The sequence below is a fragment of the Zootermopsis nevadensis genome, unplaced genomic scaffold (genome assembly GCF_977971745.1).
Source record: "Zootermopsis nevadensis isolate Lab colony 2312 unplaced genomic scaffold, Znev_1.0 Znev_ptg000021l, whole genome shotgun sequence".
Classification (NCBI taxonomy): domain Eukaryota; kingdom Metazoa; phylum Arthropoda; class Insecta; order Blattodea; family Termopsidae; genus Zootermopsis; species Zootermopsis nevadensis.
The window spans coordinates 15,640,926-15,659,868 of NW_028259153.1; the positions used below are offsets into that span (position 1 = coordinate 15,640,926).

At 39.2% G+C, this 18,943-nt stretch overlaps 1 protein-coding gene and 1 long non-coding RNA gene across 11 annotated transcripts in view; one reads left to right on the forward strand and one right to left on the reverse strand.

Annotated features, from left to right (window-relative positions):
- RhoBTB (Rho-related BTB domain containing) overlaps window positions 1-18,943 on the forward strand; it is a 49,193-nt gene that overhangs the window by 1,947 nt on the left and 28,303 nt on the right. For 5 of the 10 annotated variants that reach the window (XM_087352487.1, XM_087352474.1, XM_087352478.1 and 2 more), the window contains exon 2: window positions 822-887. The gene's annotated coding sequence lies outside the window, so the exon portion shown is untranslated. Of the gene's footprint in view, window positions 1-110; window positions 192-821; window positions 888-3,989; window positions 4,309-15,606; window positions 15,948-16,167; window positions 16,191-18,755; window positions 18,925-18,943 lie in introns of those variants that run through there. The other 5 variants (XM_087352477.1, XM_087352476.1, XM_087352481.1 and 2 more) reach the window with 5 other exon arrangements.
- On the reverse strand, window positions 187-13,751 carry LOC147873201 (uncharacterized). Its single transcript, XR_015536112.1, has 4 exons — window positions 13,542-13,751; window positions 12,755-12,970; window positions 9,880-10,095; window positions 187-652 (listed from the first exon to the last, which is right to left on the reverse strand). It is a non-coding gene; the product is annotated as an uncharacterized LOC147873201 (long non-coding RNA).

The window sequence follows — 18,943 nt, forward strand, 5'->3', positions numbered from 1 at the left end:
TTTCAGACAGACTCTGCTGTATTGCCCCCCCCCCCCCCCGCCACCATATTCCCTTCCCCTCTTACTGTGATGTCTTTAAAGCTTGGAGTTATTACACATGATGTTTGGATGTTTGAAGGACATGCCAGCTTATATTTGAACTGTTGCGAGTTTATGCTGGACAGGTGCTTCAGTTTGTGTCTGTTATAGAGGTATCAAAGTACAGTCTGAATACAAATATTATGCCCTTATTTCTTCTCCAGTGGAATTGAATAGGTGGTGTATTGCTGGGACAAACATCTCACTCACATGGATAAGTAGAGAGTTTGTCTTTATGATTGTTGTGATATATCAAAGTAATAAATGTAAAGTGTAAGTAACACACCTCTGGATATTACTTACTGTGTACCACTCATGGATGGAACTAAAGAAATTAACATGACATGAAACCAGAATGAATAAGATAACCATACTGTAACTACATTTGCTAAGTCATTGATAAAAATTCTAAATAAAAATATGTGTGATCTCACTTCAGAAAGTTTGTAGTGACATGGATATTTACCCACCCACCATTTAATTAAGCTGCCACCAAATGTTGCCATGCAGTGATCAGCTCCCCTGCTGGATGCTCACTGTTCTTACTGAGGATTTTCTCTGTTTTCCTCAGTCCCTACAGGAAAATGCCAGAATACCTCGAATTAGGCCACCACCACTTCACAGCATTTTCAATTAATCTGAGCTATTGACAGTGTCATTAAACAAACCAAAAATAATAAAATAAATAATATTGCATCTCAGGAATTAAAATATGCAGTGACTTAAGTTATTTGTCTTTTCAGGTGGTGTAAGTAGAAGATGATGGATCTAAGCTGTAAAGTCAACTCCAACTGTTGTGACTGTTTCTGGTAAATACTGGCAATTCATATTTAGTACACTAGTGGTGTCCAAACAGTAACCTAGGGAATAATAGTAATACGTTGATAAGTATTCCGTTTGTGCCTTTATTAAAGTTGAATATCAGTACTTTCCATTGTGATCAATGTTCAGTGCTGTTGAGAGGAGAAGTCACATGTGCAAACAAACAATTTTTAAAAGATTAGGTCCAGTATACAATGTTTTTATTTTGGGAAAAGTTCATAAAAAGTACAAGATAGGAATTTATAATGCAGTAGCTATTTTAGCACTTTTATGTTTTAGCAAACCTAGACAGTGACATTAAAATAAATGCTCTGAAATTAAATTCACAAAGATTGACGGAAAAAATTCACATTTAGATACAGAAACAGAAACTAAATCGTGTAGGATTTGAGGCCATCTTCTGGGTTGTTTTGCAGTGTGGTCTGGTAGAAGTTTACCGACGTTTCAGAGGTCCGTGCTTCCTCCATCATCAGGGTGATGAGTCACCTTAATGATGGAGGCAACAACCCAGAAGACAGCCATCTTCAGAAAGTAAATTATTTTGTAAGAACTGAAGAGTGAATTATTATTAACAACAGATTTAGACTACAAAAAGCAAATTGATTTGTCATGGTGATAGATTACAGACAGATTAACTTCACATATTAATGATGATGAACAGACCAACTGGAACAACAAGAAACCAAAGAAACTTTTGCAGAGACTGTTGGACTTCAGGCTATAATGGGTCAACTGATGATCTTAACAGTCATGTGTATGAAATATATCTCACATGATGGACTATGTCCAGCATAATTGCATTGTAAATAGTAACTAAATAAATGGAGCTAGAACTGGCTGAATTATCACTTAGTATAATTAGCGATGTGGTATCACATGACAGTATCGAAGGAGAGTTTGTATGACTTGTGACTTAATACATAGGTACAACCTTGCAAGATCGGCAAATGTCTTAAATTGTTGTCCATTAACTTTCAAGGTGTTCCACCAAGTAATCGAAACCCTTATATAAAATTGGTTAGTATGTTAGTCTTCATTATCACTGTAAATTGATGATATCTATCATTTTTGCAATCTTCCCTGGGTTGGTAGTACTGTGAAATAGCCAGCATTTGATGTTAATTCCAGTTATGTTTCAGTTTTGGATGTAATATGTTGGTGTACATAGCATGTTGTGTTATTGTGATTTTACTTCTTCTTCTTCTATGGCTCTCTGGTCCGTATTCGGTCCATGGCCTTCTCAATTCTCCTCTTCCATTCGGTCCTCTGTTAGGTCAGTCTGTCCGAGGCTTTGATCGAGATTTTGAAACATCTTCCTTTTTACGGTGCGACCAACCCCCAACCTGGAGGACCAGGGTACCTGTCTTAGTCTGACCTCTCCCCCTCGACCAATCTGGCTAGGGAGGCCCTACCAGTAGCTATGCTACCGCCAGCATAGCTCTTGGGGTCACTGAGGTACTCAAGCCCCACCACCACGACAAGGTGCAGGTACCATTAAGTGGGGTTGTGATTTTAGAGCTTTCTGTAATTGTTATTTTTAATGTCTTAGAACTGAAGAAATGAGGAATTGGCCCTGTATCTTAACATATTTAAGACTTGTTACTGGATTAGCTGATCCGTCTCTTGCTTTTAGTAGTGTTTTAAGAAATGTAGGATTTTGTTTTAAATAAATAAACTATGAAAACTTCTAAACTTATCAGCTTATTTGGATGAGTTAAAGACTGGAGTGTGGGTGAATGTGCAGGAACATTTAGCACTGTTTAGACATTTACTATTTACACCACCATATTGAATGTCATGACCTTGTGGTTCACGTCCCGGCCTTGGGGCTGGCTATCCTGACAGAGGGATTTTACATGGTTTTCTTCAGTATCTCAAATTGTGCCATGGCAGCTTGTTTCAAATCCTTCTTCTTTTTCCTGTTTAACAATGTTTGTACATTTTCTGGTACCCTTTACGGGTCCCCAACTTTTCAGTTGGCTTGATCTATGGACATTCGGTAGGACCCTTGGACGAGGGATCGGCCCATCGCAAGTCCTCTACCTGTACACAGGACAGCACAACACAGAAAAACATCCATGGCTTGAGTGGGATTCGAACCCACGGTCCCCGCGACCAAGCAGCACAAGACCCACGCCTCAGACCGCGCGGCCACTGCGGACCCCTGTTTCAAATTCTTTCTAATTCAATATTCATATCAACTGATGATTCTAACCAATGCATTTGATTAAGAATCTTTGAATGAATTAAAGACAGGCTACGCAGCTCAGTCGATGATATAAAATGCCTCAAGCTGAAACATTGTCATTGAATAATATAAGATTTATTGATTCTGAAAAAGTCGTTCTGTTAACATAAATTATCCATTACCATATGTTTCTTCCATGTCATTGCAGAAACATTTGCAGTAGAAATAGTGTTTTAAATAATGCAAAGATTAGTCACAGGTTCAGAAATCACCTCTGCTGTTAACAAATACTAGTCTCTTGCCCTATCTTCTTCAGATTTTGAGTATCATGCAGGACTTTTGCTCATTACTAATCTTCCTTTTCTACTTACATTTTGTCCAAAACTTTATTTTTATTTCACGCCAAATATTTCTCATGCAGTCATTAAATGACGAAATGACCCATCATCGATTTGCAAATTAATTGGGCTGCTTAAATAAAATGTTCGTAATTTTATTACCAGATTTTCTTTTCTTGATTAGCCTACGTTTTGTAAAAAATGAACTAGATTTCCCAAGGTTGTTTGAACCTGTTACCTCCCCCCATCCTGTAAATTATGTAATGATTAAATATTAAACGAGATTAAATTCCAGGAATCATAATCCTTAGTCTAACGTAATCGTGTTATGAAAATTGCATGTTGTCAATATCGATTGAATGCATGCAGTCTTCTCTATTCGATTTTTGTGATACTATTTTAAGGCAATCTTTTTTCAGTCGTGTCTCTACAAGAGTATTCTTCATGTGCAAAGGGATGGATGAAGGAGGAGGGTTACTAGAATTGATTTTGTTTATGACGTCAACGGGTGCTATATACCTTGCCTTTGGCGCTGGCGCATCTAGTGATACCATGTGGGGGTGGAGACAGGGTGAGAGTTGAGTTCATTCAGGGCCACTCCGCATTCAGTTGGAACCCAAAGTGGGCTCCTGATCAGCAGCGTCACGTATGGGGGGGGTTTACGGGCATCGAGTTTGACGTGTAAATGATGGTGATGGCATTTGTGTGTAATGTCGTGGTATTTTGTTCGGTGCTCGTGTGGTTGGTGAATATTGATAATGCATAGGGCGCAGATAAGACGCCCCAAGAATTGTGTTGTTACTCTGTGGTACGTGCTTAATGTTTACCAAATCATAGTCGTGGCGAATGAACAGATCTTGAACCATGCACCGAATATATCTGGTAAGTTGAGATGCATGTTCGGACGAGATGGACCTATAAATGATACCCGCCACTTTAAACGGCTTACCGAAAATCATTGCTGTTGGTTAAACTGACGTGGTCGTCCGCCCAGCGGTGTTTATGATATTAATTATTTTTTATTTCTGGTGTAACGACAGCACAGCCTTGTATTTGATTGTTATCCGGTTCGAATCCCACCCATTTTGCAGGTTATCTTGACTCTGGTGTTTCTTCGTGTTCTCAGTCGCTTAATTCAGGTGTTGGAATAACACGGACGACTCCTTCCACGTCCTTACCAACTCACCATTCTTGATCATCTCATCTGATTCTATTCTACATTGTCTTAGAAGTTGAGATAGCTTAATTAAGTAACCAGAGAGTCGTAATTCAGTCACCAAACTATTGATGCTGAGCTCGGTATTTTGGTGTTAGCACAGTGTAGAAGTTGGCTTTTTGCTCCAGCACCCAGAAGCGGGTTCTACATTAATAATAATCGCCCTGAAAGCTTAAAATCTCTTATCCTCCAAATGAACCAACTCAAAATACCTAACTTAAACTAACCTAATCTAACCTAAACTAACCTAACCTAACATAACCTAACATAACCTAACCTAACATAAACTAACCTAAACTAATCTAACCTAACCTAACCTAAACTAACCTAATCTAACCTAATCTAACCTAAACTAACCTAACATAAACTAACCTAACCTAAACTAAACTAACCTAACCTAACCAAACCAGACCCTTGCAGGGGAGGAGGGGAGTTTTGTGCCCTTGTTAACATTTTAACCCGTTTTCCACACGCTTCTTAATCTTAAATATTGGACGCTGCTTAAGTCACACACACACAGACAAATTTGCCTTTGAATTAGCTGTCTTGATCTGTTTAATTCAGATCGTTAAGAAATCCCCTCTTTTCATTCTACACTAATATTCAAACACATAATTTGACTAATGACGTAAATGCAGTATGCCTAATCTAACCTTGAAAATTTGTTGTTTTTGAGGCGGTCAAGAAACGTGCATTTAGAGAATTTGCTGTTCATTTTCCAATTCAAAAAGGCTGGCACTGTTTTCTAAACCATTTTACATCCACAAAATATATGTTTCTTGAAGATTAATTATAATGTAATTCTTCCATGTAGGATTGAGTCATTAAAGTTGTCTCATCGCTCGATGCCTCGTAACTTTTATGTAATATATCGAATCTAATAGTGGATAACATGCACAGCAATGTATCAATAAGCTATAGAAGTTACCCTTAATTCCTCTTATCCAGCACAGGATGTTTCAGAAATGTGTACAAAAACAACGAGAAGTATCGTGGTAGGATTCGAGGTTCTGATGGCGACGAGTATGAAGATGGCTGTCTTCTGGGTTGTAGCGCCGTGTAGTCTGGTAGAAGTTTAATTCAACTTGCTGCCTACATCGTCAGGGATGGAGGCATTAAATTTCTACCAGAACAACAACCCAGAAGACAGTCCTTTTCTTACTTGTCGCCGTGAGAACCTGAAGTTCTACCTGTTGTTATGAAGCTGATTGGAATCTTGGCGGCATAGGTGAAATGTGAATGACCTGGAATACATGCTACCGACCACTTATCTGGAACACGAACATTTTCGTCGCAGAGAAATGAAATCGATTGTGCGTGTTCACAGAAAATGTGGATGTTGGGGTCAGAAGTTCAACACTGAAAAATCACTCTCTTTTTATTCTACTTTCTCGTGTTTGTGACTGAGTCTGGCAACTTTTGAATCAGCTTACTTATCTTTATAAAACGTAATACTGAAAATTACAGTTTTATAAGTTGCTCCTCCTGGTTCATAAATGTGTTCGAAAAATGTGGTACTGGTATTTTTTTAAGAAAACACTGCCGGCCGGCGAAATAAAAGGATATTCTGACGATATTTAACATATTTTGATGGACGTTGGTATATCAGTTGGTCCAAATGCAGTTTCGGCTGAGTGACCTCTCACACGGAAGAGCCTGTTTCTTTTTGCAACGTTGCTTTGCCTTACTTAGATTGTGTAGCTTGGACTCGGTTTGTGATAGGATAGTTGACAATGAATGATGAGTTGGAAAGGACGTCGGAAGAATCCGTCTTGCCATATTTTAAAAAGGCACTGACCCAGTGTTTGCCTGCTGATGTTGAGGAAGACCATTAATAACCTCAGAGCTTGGAATGCTAACCATTACTCCGATATGCTCGGAGCCATGTTCTTTCTTGTTCGTTATAGAGGGTGTATCGCTTAAAATGCGACCCGACAACAGCTCCCTTGACATTCGAGTCAGCCAACTTTGTTGCTAGGCCACTGCTCTCATCAGTTGCGCAAAAGCTGTGCAGTTGCGAACATGATGTATTGACGAGAACTTCTTTCTGTAGGAATTTCTCAAAGAAAGAGTTATTTGAATTGCCTACAAAGTTTTGAGGAACTGAAACACGATGTTGAACACACTGTTGCCAGCATTGACCCAGAAACATACGACAAATTCGTACGAAGCACACTAAAAAAGGGTGGATATTTGTCTTCGAGATGATGGCGGATATTTACATCATCTGCTGTAAAGCTGCTCTGAAAGTTTTACCCAACACCAAGCGTACAAATACATTTGTTGTTGGGGGTCGCGTTTTAAGTGGAACACGCTGTATTAAGCTCCGTCTTTTCTTGTCTTCACGTGTTAGACAAATCAATGCCTGTTCAGGCTTCCAAATCCTCTTCCCAGAGTCTCCTTTGTCCTCCACTTACTCTTTGTCTTGTTAGTTTATTATTCTACGAGCTTCCACCTGTCTACACTCATTCTGTCTACGTAGTCTTTGCTTCTCTTCTTATTTGTAGTAATCTCTTCAACTATATTACCACACTGAAGTCTAAGAGCCTCGTACGACGTGTTTGACAAACATAATTTTAAGTTTCCGATCGTTTATTGTTAATTTTGGTCCCCGATCTTATTTTAGCGTCATAAATTCTGCATTAAGTCACAATTTTTCGTGGCATATAATATGAACATGATGCCACCAGAGATCAGCCTAACTTTGTGCTTTATAACTCCTTAATGTTAATAATGCCAACATGGTGGCCGCGCGAATTTCTGAGGTGGGAGCGACTGAAGTCTCTTAATTTAGGATCCTGAAGTTTGGTGTGATGGGTGCCAAGGCCTTAAAATATGCAGTTTGCAGTATATAGAATGTAATTTGTTGCAAAATTTAAAATCAACATGGCGGCCTACCGAAATTTAATTTGTATTTTATGGCGATATATAATGAACCTTTGGAGGGGCTAACATGTGAAATATTGTGTAGATATCATAAGTATGTATTCGTATTGTGTATGTAACATACTTTGTACTGTAAGAGTTATAAATATGACGACATTGCGATGCTTTGAGTTTATCAGAGAAATTTAATATAGTCGAAATCTGTATCAGTGCAAATTATACGCGGAAATGATGACTAATTTGTACAATTATTCATTTATTTATTTATTGTGAGCCTTAGAATGTAAATTGAATCATTTGAACTGAAATACGTGACGTGAGGTCGTCTCAGGAGTTTTATCATGGTTTGTTGAAGACAGATGCAATTCTTTATTGAGGCGATGGTTTTATATCTGGTCGCCACTGTTTTCTGTTGTTGTGTTACTTGTGTGACATCTGTACAGCGATGGACAGATGTGTGTACATGCAATGTAGGATCCCGGCAGAGAGTGGATCAATACGCGGTGCACCTTACTTCATGACCGTAATAACCATCACCCGACCCCCAACACCCCAGTGGAACTCAGTCTTCGTTTCTTTAGACAGATGTCAGGTAGCTGTAATGTGTCAGAATGATATAGATGTACACTGTTACGACATAGTTTACATCAATAAAATGACTGGCCGAGGGCTGGGTGATTGTGATTAATTCGTGGCAGGTGTCTTCGCGACAATGTCCAGATCGTCACCGGGGCCCAGTGGGCTTTTCCCCCTGGTTAAAGCCACAGAACGTGAAACTAACCTTTTGTCTCCATCTGGTGCCGAGATTAAAATGCGTGGAGCTTTACCGTTTATACTCTTGGTAGTAGCCGTCACTAAACTGCATATTTCATGTTTACAACAGAATCGTTCGACGTTGTAACAAGAAAAGCGGAGCCCCGGCGAGTGAAGACAACTCAGAACTATGCGTTTTGTACTTGTGACTGTTTAGCACGCAGGAAGCCGAAATGTCGTTCTGATGCCGCTGTGTTAAAAAAAGAGCCCCTGTGAGAACGAATGCAGGGGGCATGCTACAAGCACAGTTCGCTCTGTTTGATTAATCTTTCGCGATTTTATACAGCGAGAAATTACATTACAATTTCAGTCATTCTGAAAGGGAAAGTCGATAATGTTTTCATTTAGTCTATTAACGGATTCGTTCGGGTTCGTTGTTGATTAAATGACTGTAACAACTATTTTCGTCGAATTAGATTTCAGAGGATCGTGTGTAGTGCGCTTTTGAGTCACGGTTATCACTTAACAGGCTTATGGCATTGGTTCTATCGCTTTGCAGTTTCTAGTATTCAAACTGTTAATATGTGTGAACTTCTCTGTGGCACTGATTGAAAATTGTTCGCGTACTTCTTTTTGCTAGCCACTGTTTTATATTTTCAGTAGAAACAATTTACTTTGGATGCACGATTCTGGTCCACCTGTCGTTTATTTCACTGTACCTTCAGATTATTCAGGATGGGAGCTTATTTTTTCTCAACCAGATACTGGTTTATATGCTGTATGCTGTTTTAAAGTGCGTTCAGTGATGAAATTGAATGCAACTGTCACTTTCAGGCTTCCAGCTGGTACTGCATAACTCACCGCCAAGCGCTGCAAGGGTTTCCTCGGTGTGAGCCAAGTATCGTTTCCAAGAAAACAACAATATCGATTTACCTTTCTTTTGCATTGCCTTCAATTTTTTGTTATTGAACACACTGTTATCTGTTGCCTTATCATTTCATTTTATTTGAGATTATGTTTACATTATGCAGTGAAGAAACCGAATCGCTGGTGAAAGTTTTCGGTGTATGGAAGAATGTTAAATCTGTTAAGATTATAAACGTGGTCGCGTTTTAGTGAAAACCTGCGCTTGTATCACTGTAGATTCTGTAAGCTGCATGTGATTTAAAATACTTTCCAGAATTTAAACAAACATACGTGTTTTTGCGTGCAGGAGCCGAATTCGACCCTGAATTTTATCTGTCGTAGACGACATGCGTTTTTAATACCTATTACACATACGAGCCTGGACTTTAATACGCCATACAGCAGGCTTAACGTGACCTCTCTCTCGACAAACAAGGCCTTGGCCTTCAAGTCAAGGATGGCGTCGTCTTTATTTTGTGGGTAATAAATGCCATTGCTTAATTTCAGAATACTGGGCATGGCGGTGTGACCTACGTCTCATGAGGACGAAACACCACTGACGATATTTTGGTTATGCTAATAAAATAGTTGTGTTTTTGTTTTGTTTGAATGTGCTTCCAATTGGATGTGACCAATCCAGTTGAGTCAGCCAAATACAATCCAATGTAGAGAGGGTTAAACCCATTACTCACTTATTGCAGACAGGCAGTAGCCGAATCGGCTGATGGAGAATCAATCTTTCATTACAGCACAACAGAAACTTTACGTACGTCACGGCTGAGTGCTTATTCACCAGATTTAGATTCGGAAGGTATTGGCTTCTATTCTTGACCCGGAGACTGTCTGTCGTCATTTCAGTTTTTAACCGGCCCATCGCAGACCCCATTGCGGAACTAAGGAAACAAAGCCTGAAAGAAAGAAATTGTATAAATTTGTTTTTGCCCTGCTAAATGAAAGGCGAATTTCAGTACCAGTGATAATAACATCTGTCTAACGTGCGTCTTCGGAGTGCCATATGTTAACGATTAGGATCCATATCCCACGCAGAAGGACTTAACATGAGTATGGTAATTATATTTGTCGACTGCCAATTAGACGATGACTCATGATGAAAAGCTATTCTAATCAAGGCGAATATTTTGTGGTGAGAAATGGAACTATTTGTGTTGCTATGCGACGACATCATTCCGTTCATTAGCCAAAGGCCAGCGCCCTCGCAGGCTACGTAACCGCTGGCCTCGGAGGATGCTGTTTGAAGTTCAAAATACATAAAGTTGCCTCAGATTAAGCAGCAAACGTTTCGACCCTACAGCAGCGTTTTTTTACACGAATAACATAAAATTAATTCGTAGCGGAAATTTTGAAGGGTGCTGTGATGAATATTTGTGCCAAAGAAAGAAGACGGAACACGATGATGAAGACAGTTATATCCTGCAATGAATAACTTCATAATTTGTTTATTCTTTATCATATGCAGGGGGAATTCAGCTGATCTGAACGTTTTAAAATGTCTAACAGAAACTAAACAGCAGATAGAAATTATTGTCGTGATGACGGAAGCAGCAAGCACCTCTGAAACGTCGGTAATCTTCTACCAGACTGTACGGCGCGACAACCCAGAAGACAGTCATCTTCGCGAAAAGATACGTTATCCCGTTTGCACCTCTGAAATTATTTAATGGGTTTGTATGAAAATTGGCATTGAAAATCTGCACGTCGTAGAACGAATTTAATTCTAGTTTCAGTTAATCCAGTAGAAGTTTTATTTTTGAGATGAGGCTGATTTTTTTTTTATTTTTTTTTATTTTTGTAGTGGCTGTGTATAAGATCTGTAACTTTTATTTGAATCATTTAAACATAACATGGTTAATATTTAACGAAATATATGCACGGAAGTATAAATTCTGTTACTGTGAAGCATATCTGCATTAGTGATTAGTTTAAAAATCATTGGATTTGTCTGCAATAAATAACGTAAAAACCGACGAGGTATGCAGGTTAATGAAGAACGCATGCAAAACGGACTGTTCCTGTTTACTCTTGTCAGAGGTGTTGCGTCTAAGTGAAACCAGTTCCAAATATAGCTATGGTAACTTGACTTCAACAAGATAGCAAGGTCGAATTGGACTTGGTTATTTGTCTCGTGTTAATTAGGCTCTTTCTACGCACTGTTATGTTTATATAAACGCACTGAAGGTTTAAGCTCATAAACACGTATTTTCCGTCAACAGATTTGCAGGTTCTGTTGCAAGGTCCAAGCTGTCAGCTGTAATATCAGCTTGTAAAGAGTCACTCGTCCTTAACAAAAAGTATTCCCATTCCTAGTCAGCAGCTTTGCTACACACTCGTAGGCCCGATCCTTGGAACCATAAAATGCACCACTCCAAAAAGTGAGCCCTGATAATAATTTTGGAAAGTACTCCGATTTAAACAAGTCTTCTGGTCATCCGCGATCAGTAAAAAATGGGTAAGCGAATGAAAGTAAGAAATTAAAGTCCTCTCCTAGATACGCTCTTTCGGCCGAGATTGAAGTAGGTAATTTGGAATTAAAGTCGTGCGTTACCCCAGAGTGTTTACACGAGACTGCTTACTAATTGAGAGGCATTGTCCTTTGTCCTGTCCGATGACATCAGTGGGGCTGCGCACATTGCATAGACGTCCACCGCGTGCCTCTGGTCACGTAACCAGAAAATTCCGTCTGAAAGTCTTCGTTTGCAAATGATCTGACCATGGCTGAGATAAAAGACAAAGGAAAGACCTAGACATTTTTCTTTTCGACTTGGCTGTTGAAAGTTTAGTTACCACGTAATTGGTCCACTGAGCCGGTTTGAAATTGACCTGGTTTTAGTCACGATGTAATTTGTGTGGTACTTCTGTTCTTTTGCATTGGTGGTGTGTGTGTCCCCAAACACTTTACAGAACTGTAAAAAGAAAAACACGTTTCGAAAAACCTGACCCGCCTACTCTGTTGGGTCCGTTAGAAAGTGATAACCTCAATTTTAAATAAAAGACGATGGACGAAGTCCAAAAACTCAGTAGCCCGGACTGCAGTACCCTTCAGAATTAATTTATCGACATTCAGGAAGAAGATAATTTTGATACTGTAGCCTAAGCGTCGTATCTACCAACTACAGTTACTTCGATGTGTTACTGGGCAAAATTCTAGAATTTCTTCTAAATACGAGTTGTTTGTTTATTTCAGAATTTCAGTAGGTGAGGAGAAAGTTAACTTATACACCCACTCTCTCTGCTGTTGGCACTCTTTCAAAATTTTCTGCTTCGGTAAGTCCACGGACCAGTTAATGAGGACGTGCCGTTTTATAAATTGTAAATTTTCATCGTATTTTTGTACAGGTTGTCCATAAATTATCGGGCGTTTTGAAGGGCTTGTAACTATTTATTTATAACACATACGAAAAACTTTATATGTATGCTAATTTATGGTCATTCTGTGTGCATAAAACGATAAGGAACGAAAGACAGGTGAATGTAAAAAACAAGAAAGAATAGGGAAGACAAGGAAATTTCTGTCGAAATATCTGTCGTGATCGGGCTTAGTTTTATTACCTGTTTACTCCCTGCTATTGTTCATTGTCTGCTGTTGTGAAATCAGCAACATTATTATAACACATCCCATGTGAGCCGCTAGGACTCGTGGACCCTGGCTGTGGGCGGACGAGTGTTTCCTTTTGACTTTATCCCGAGAGGAGCCAGTTGAATCCATTCAACATATTGTTTATTTAAGATCCATTTTAATATAATCCACTCATCTACGTTTGGGTCCTGCAAATAGTGACTTACATTTATGAACCGAAAATATATTTTACGTGAAATTAAGAAAATTATTATGAATGTTTATACATTACCATGAATTTTTTTGGAAATTACACATATCGCAGGTTAAATTATTTTCGATTTATACATAAACTCATAGTTACTTCTGAAATTAATTTTTATATATGCTTCATCACACTGTTATGTAAATATGATTTTTATTTTACTCATGATTACGTTCAAAGTTTCAATGTTTGCTTAACATATGCTGCGTTTGAAATTTTTTGGATTTGTACCTCAGCACATTGCACATTTTGAATTTACACCCGAGCACAACTATTGTGGTTTTATAGCTCAACATGTTGTCACTTTGGAAATAATTTTTGGATTTACGTCTGAATACATCTTCGCACACACAAGAAGAACTAGTGTCTCCAAGGAAGCTAATGGGACTTTTTATCAAATTAGTCAGGATTTTACGCACTGGATATTATCAAAATCTTATTTTATTACTTTCCAGGAGTCCCAAGTTTTTCTCATAAGACTACCACGTTCGATGTTAAAGTGATTTTATATTCACCTAAATTTTAAAGCTCACTGACACTGCACAGCAGAAATATTTCGCGTTAACAGCGTTCTCTTTGCCAGACTGCATTGGTACGTAGCACGAATCACTCAGACTTACCGGTCTCTTGAAAGAAACTGAATTGCAAAGTTACGTTACGTTGCAATGAAGCTTATTTTTGCGACTGGTCATTGTTTGATCAAACCGGATCAAACCAGCTTAAGCAAAACGTCAAACTATGTCCTTCCTGAGTGTGTTGCAATTCATTATACCTTTACCTTTGATTTTTATAATCATTTCAGCTCTACAGTATGATGATATTCAAGAAACCGTTCAGCTAAACTGAACCGATTCGGTACACGAACAGAATACATAAGTAGGAAGTGCATTCGTTAAGTCCCAGGTTCATTTAAGTCCACGATCGGCTAAGCTAATGGGATGGATAACTTACGTGTCAGGAGTGGTTCCAGATTAGTTTATGAGCCGAAATCCATTGGTATGTCAGAAAACATGGGCTAGAAGTTCTGGAAACAGTTTGTGATGCTCGCTTTGCTTCAGATACCTTTAACCTATATGAACAACATTTAGTCAAGCAGCAACATTACGTTAATAATTACACTCTTCTGTAATTTATGTAAATAATTTCTAAGGCACCCGGTGATTTCTTGAGTGTCCGGGCGCCGCCTTGGCCCTTTTTTAAAGTTTGTGACGACAGATGCATGGGGCGGTGTGGCCCAGTCCTTTAAGCCAGCGGTATTCAACCTTTTTTGTTCGCGTACCCCCAGATATAATTTCTCTTCAACTTTGTACCCCCAAAGTTGTTGGTGTATAATTCAAGTTATACATAGTATATAATCTGCATCTAAAATAAATTAAATTAATTACATTACTGATTATTCAGTGTTTATCATAAAATAATATATATATATATATATATTTTTAAATTTCACGTACCCCCTAAGATTCTTCGCGTACTCCCGGGGGTACGCGTACCCCAGGTTGAATACCACTGTTATAGAGTATTGTGGTTTCTTTGAGATACGGTTTTTTTTAACAAACTTACCATTTATAAGAGCTTCGACTTCAGAAGGGTGGTTTTGACACCCCACTTTCCCATGCACTTAAAATACGAGTATTCCTCTCTAGAACTTCAAAGACGTTAAGTAGTTAAGCGTAAGAGATTATACGACTTTGTTTGCTTCAGTATTAACATTTTCTAACTTAAGTAATGTGATTTTTTTGTTTCTTTGTGGGTTGTTTATCGTCTAATTGTGCACTTAAAAGTTTAAAACTAATCAGGTAACAACTGCATACGAGGTCGTCCGGCGTAGCGCCTACCTCGAACATTCATTTTAAGAAAGTAGACTCTTTATGTATCAGTCAATCCCCTAAATTTTTTTTATGCATTACCATAAATACCATAATGGCGGCCATTGTACGAGTAACTAGGTGTGAGCAACATTAGCGCCACTTAATATAGGATCTTGACATTTTGCAGTGAAAAAGACTTTCAAGAAGTATTTTGCTGTTCTCAGTTTTTTCTGTTATGTTCCTTTGTTTTTAAGAACGTAAATGTAAAGTAACGATGGCGGTCGGAAGATTCTTATAGGCGTTCGTTGTTGTCTGGTGGAAATAACTAATTAAATACTTCGGGTTGGAGAGTCAGGGATCGAAGTCACGTCCTTGCTCTCTGCATTTCTGTATGACAGACGGCACGCGTCGTCACTCGGATGAGATAAGCGCGTATTGATATGTTAAGAAAACTTATCTTTTTGTTTCACCTCTATCGTTCGTTAATTCAATAATTCTTTTCTTTCTTTCTTTTTTACTTCCCTTGCTGTGTCTCTTGTCCTCTTTTACAGCACCAAAAAGTAAATGACTGCGTAATTAACTGTGACCAGACTGTCCAGCCAACTTCAGTCCCTTCCTTCCAGCTATTTAAGTGCGATGCTGTTCCGGGCACGCTTAAAGTCAAGGCAATCTTCAAACAAACTGACGCAGCAGAAGCAAAGGTCGACGTCTAGTAGTTTCTGTCTTGTTGTATAATGAAACGACGACAGAGTACTTTAATCGATAAATATTATTCTCACATAGTGGCGCCGGAAATCCTTGAACTGAAGATAATATAAATAGTAATAATAAGAGCTCATGGAATGTAATCTTCAAAATAGTGACGTAACAAAAGCAAGGGACGCCATCTTCTAGTTTCTCTCGTATTGTACAGTGAAACGACGACGAAGTACTTAAATCCATTTTTTTTCACTGTGCGACGAATGAACGTTGTTGATCAGTGATGAATGTAAGATCTTGTGGTCCAGCTGCGGTTGTCGGCACAGAGTGATTTCCGTTCTGTTTACTCTTAACACATGCCCGATGTGCAGGACATTGGTCTACGTACACCAGTGAGTCGCGATTTTAACGGTACGAAGTTAGTTATTCAAAGGGCTTTGGGTTCGATCCCTGTTCCAAACATAGGAAGTAACAAGAAGAATCGGTTAGTACTGTGACAGTTGAAGATGGAACTAGAGATAAGTCCCCACGTGCCAGTATTAAATATATATAAAATGTGGGCTTACTTTATCAAAGGTGTTTCCAGTAGGCCGTTGTCTAATAAAGATTTACTCAGCCTTTGAAAGAGATGTGAATGAAGAGTGGAAAAGTTTGGTAAGCACGCTCTGTAATGTTTGCTTTTCTGTTTTGCGTCCCCACGGGTCTTAATATACATTTACCGCAATCTGAAATATGCTGTTTACAAAAGCATTGTCACGTACGCATGCATACGGTGTGGACAGTCAGATTGTTGACAAAATTTAGGGCAGGCATATTCTTATACAGGGTTTCCGAGAAAGTGTGCATACATTTTAAACATTTTTATTGAGAAAACAAACAGAGCTAGGAGAGTACAGTTGTCACAACATAAATCCGCAATTTAGAAAGTTTTCTCCCCACGTATCTCCATTTCACTGCACTACAATTTCTGGACACAACGTTTTCTGCAAGATTGATTGGAAGAGGTGGGTACGTTGTATGGCCTGCGAGATCGCCGGATTTAACGCCCATGGATTTCTTCCTTTGTGGGTACACAAAGGACCAGGTGTGCCGCATACAAGTCACTTGTTTGCAAGATTTGAAAAACCGCATCGTCCATTCTGTGGAAGGAATCATGCCTCAAATGTGTGGCAACGCTTTCAGGGCATTTGAATACCGGATGGACATTGTGCGAGCAACAGAGGGAGTTCAGGTCTCAGTGCAGTGAAATGGAGAAAGGTGGGGGGAAAACTTTCTGAATTGCTGTTTCATGTGGTGAAAACTGTACTCTCCTAGTTCTGTTTGTTTTCTCAATAAAAATGTTTAAAATGTGTGTACTCTTTCTCGAACATCCTGTACTTGTACGTGGTGGCCGAAAATGAAAGCTACTGAACTTAATTTGCGCTTATGCTACACGTACTGGCATGTCAATTGACAAATGGAGCGGTAATCATCAGAAAAGAGGAATCAAGAGTGAGAGAGAGGGACGAAGGAAAATCTGTTTGCTGGAAGGGCAGAGAATCATCAGCCAAGACAGCCGGTATTGGGGTCTAGATTCGAACTCTGAATACAAAGAATAGGCTAAGCGATAATCATTACAGAGCCACAACTTGTTCCTGATGAACGTTGCTATGTTTCGTTAGAAACAGTGTCAATCAGAAAACAAATATCCTGCCTCCAGTTATTAATAGACGAAAACAAAGGTCATTCTGGTTCCAGTGCAGAGCAGTGGTGGCCAGATCGGACTGGATGTAACGACACTGCAACACACAAAGCTTCAGAATGCAGTCAACAAATTAGGATTGACCTATGGGTTATCTGAGTGACTGCTATAACTTTGTCCACAGGAACGACTCATCTCAGTAACGGTACGTGCTAGACTGTCAATTCGTGTGCACGTGTACCAGCCAGCATGACGTAATAAGTTCCAAGCACAACTACAAAGCCTAGACAGGAGTTCCGTGCAGAATTCCAGTCGACAGGAATTACCTCCGCCATGTTTTTTTCACATTCTACCAAAAATTTCACATTTTTTTCTTCGAATAACTGTTAGTATACACAGTTTTAGGACCCTACATCAAGTTTTCAATAGTGTCACTTCCACCTGATAAATCGGCCATGCTGTTGTAACCTGAGTGTAGGAATATTACATGTACGAAGTTGCGGTAACGTCCCATAGCATAACCCTTTGAAGCCGAAACGCGTAATACAGTCCGTACCTTAAAGAAAACAAAATTCAATTGTTTTTACGCTGCTCACGGTATAGCCTACTATGAGATTACGAGAAACTCTATGAATTGCGACAATGATTCCTGGGCAACCGCCGAGGTTTAGTGACAGCTTTTAGCCTTGTGTTAAAATGGTCCTTCGTTAGATCCCAACTGTATAAAAGAATTCCGACAGCAGAACGAATGTGTGGTTTATATAAGGCTCGGGTCAGAGGAGTAAGGATACGAAAGTTCAAGGCAATATACAATCATCTCATTGATGATTCGTCTTGGCTGTATAGTCCTTTGTGAGTTTTGGTCTCTATTGGAGAGAATTTCAAAATCCTTAGCGGCAGGACTCATTGGATAGGCATACAGGTATCGAAAGGCCGATACAGTCTCTCAGTAGTGTATTCCTTGAGCTGCAGCCCGATTCAGTTTCGACCTCCTTTATTGTAGAGAATTTTCAAATACGTAACAAGTAAGGCAAGGCCTCTCTCACTCCAGAATGATTCTAGCCTTGACGGCTTTCAAATCAGTGATAGGAGAACAAAAGAAGTCTTACGAAGATGGAAGTTCGAAACTGATATTTCTGAACTGAAGGAATAGTTAAGCCCTACCCCTGCAATACGCATGTGGAAAAGGTGCTGTTGAATTTTTGTTGGTCTTTGAATTATTTTTTATTTTGTTTTTGAATTCAAACAGTTTAGGAGCGAAACTCGTATATTTTGTCGTCCTTTAACAGCCGATTCGATTTAATATATTGTGGCAGCTGAGAGAAAATGTTTGGATCGTTATCAGCTAGTCCCTGAAGCCGCGCGGTCAGCCTGTGGGGCATGGATGTTTTCTTAGGTTTTATGCAACATAAGATTTTCTCTACTTATTGTATAAGGATTTAGCATTAATTAGGAGATTACATATATTTGTAGACTCTTAGCACTGACGCCGTATCAAGACCCTCAATTTATGAGTCATAGCATAGCAGCAACAGATCAAAGTCGGACTCTCGCACTCCGACTGGGATTGAAGATGTCGATCGCAGAGTGCGGGCGAACCAAAACCACGGTCGTAGTCTCCGAAGGGAACATTACTGTTCAATGTGAAACGCTCAGAAACCTGCAAGTCGTCTGTAGTCTGTGAGAAATCCTGGTCTATTTTTGCAGGTGGTATCTACCACATACT